This window comes from Desmodus rotundus, chromosome X (genome assembly GCF_022682495.2).
Source record: "Desmodus rotundus isolate HL8 chromosome X, HLdesRot8A.1, whole genome shotgun sequence".
Classification (NCBI taxonomy): Eukaryota; Metazoa; Chordata; class Mammalia; order Chiroptera; family Phyllostomidae; genus Desmodus; species Desmodus rotundus.
This window is the reverse complement of record NC_071400.1, coordinates 69,389,064-69,391,044: the sequence shown is the minus strand read 5'-3', so window position 1 is coordinate 69,391,044 and position 1,981 is coordinate 69,389,064. Positions and strand designations below refer to the sequence as shown.

The following is a 1,981-nucleotide window of genomic DNA, read 5'->3' as shown; positions in this document are numbered from 1 at the left end:
ACACAAGTCAGTCAAAGCTGGGATTTAGATCTGCTCCTTTTAGGAGTTTCAGTTAGTTGAGGGTGGGAAATGATCCACTTGTACCATTTCTATTCAACACTCATCTTGGGCCTGGTGCTGCTAAGTGTTTCAACTATCACTGTATGTAATCCCCATAACTGCCAGTATTAATCCTACCCAGCTGATGAGTAAACTGGGGGAGAGAAATAGTTAATACTATTACCCAGCTAGTAAACGTGAAAGCCAGGACTGAAATTCTCATTTCCCAGCCATTTTGCAAAGGCAAAGCTCTCTCCACCTCTCCTCACCCAACAAAACTTTAGGGTCAAGACTAAAAGTCTTTAATGAGAGCCTTTATCCAAGTAAGTAAAGTAGATGATGCTCCTGAAAGGGCCTATCTCCTGCACAGTCACAGTCCAGCCTTAGGATCCTTGCTCCAAGCAGGGAAGCCACACATCAGGGTCCTCATCTGCAAATTAAATCAGGGTTCCGTGGAGGTTTCGACCCTGAGGTATTCTGACAGCAGTTGGTAAGCCCCAGGCAGACCACCACCTGCAACAGCATCCCAAGTGCCCTTGTCCAGCACTAGCTGGAAGAAGGCTGAGGAAGCCACTGGTTCCAGGTTCTGGGCATCAGCTTGCATGAAGTGGAGGCAGGAGGCAAGGTGGCTCAGGGCACAGAAGTCTTGGTCATCTTTCAGGGAGCTGTTCATGTGAGCCACAGCCACAGGGGAGAAGTCCACCCTCAGCACATCCATGGGCTGCAGGCACTTGTTGTAGAGGCCTGTACACAGGCTCAAGGCCACACAGCCCACATCTTACACCGGCAGTGGACATGGAGGCTGGGCCCCCAGCAGCAGCAACAGGAGGAGCTCCTGGACTTTCTCATACCCAAAGAACCAGTTGAAAGTGGGGACCCTGCTGAGATGACTGAGCATGGAGCTCATCCTAAAGGCAGCCATCTGCCAGGCAGCTACTGGTCAGGAAGCCTGTGGACACGAGCGGAAGGCCTGTGTCATCAGGTTCCCAGTTCTACCGAACCACTGCAAGAACTGCACAACATAACTGGTCAAAGTGTGGTGCCTCCCTACAGCCATGATCTCCACATGCAGGTTTCTGCGCAGTGCAGCCATCTGGAGATGCCAGCAGATTGGCCAGAGAACCCTCTGTGAAATGTCACTCGCACTGTGGCAGAAGCCTACTACAGTGAAGAACAGCTTTTGCTGATTGCGACCAGAAGTGGAAGAGGAGGTAATGCAACAGCTCTGGCTCCTGAAGATGGCTTCACAGAGTCTGTTCGCTGCTCTCCAAAAGCCTTATTTGTTAAAATAATCCCAACAAGTGTATTCAGGAGGAACACACAGAGGGCAGTTTTCAAAAGCCAACAACTCACTGATTCTTTTAGGTAATGAGGTGCTTCTAAGGGACCATAAGTGATTTCCAGCTGGTCTAGCTTTAATCAATTGCCACCTCTCCCTTTTCAGTAAATGTGCCTGTGGCCATGATTTATATTTTGGTGGAAATTTAAGTCACTCTTCTAAAGGCAACTTATACTGAAGTCACTCTTCCAAAAGTATATTTAATTTATATTGAAATAATTTCAATCACACTCAGAAAAGTTATAAGAATATTACAGTGAAATCCCAGACTCTCTTCACCCACATTCAGCAACTAACATTTTGCTACATTTGCTTTATTATTGTCTTTTTCTCTTTCCCTATTTTTTCCTGAACCACTTGAGAGTAAACTGCAGCCCTCATGCCCCTTTTCCCCTAAATTCTTCAGTGCGCATTTCCTAAGAAAAATGACATACCCTTACATAATCACAGCTAAAGTATTTAAATCAGAAAATTTAATGTTGATGTGATGCTATAATCTGATATTAAATCTGTATTTGAATGTTGCCAATTGTCCCAATGGTATCCTTTATGGCAGCGTTCCCCAAACTTTTCAGCACCAGGGATCGGTTTCTTGGAAGACAA

General features: G+C 46.1%; 1 pseudogene; it reads right to left on the bottom strand.

The window, feature by feature from the left end:
* Positions 1-341: 341 nt before the first annotated feature.
* LOC112322412 (citrate synthase-lysine N-methyltransferase CSKMT, mitochondrial-like) lies at positions 342-1,132 on the bottom strand (annotated as a pseudogene).
* Between the last annotated feature and the right edge of the window lie 849 nt (positions 1,133-1,981).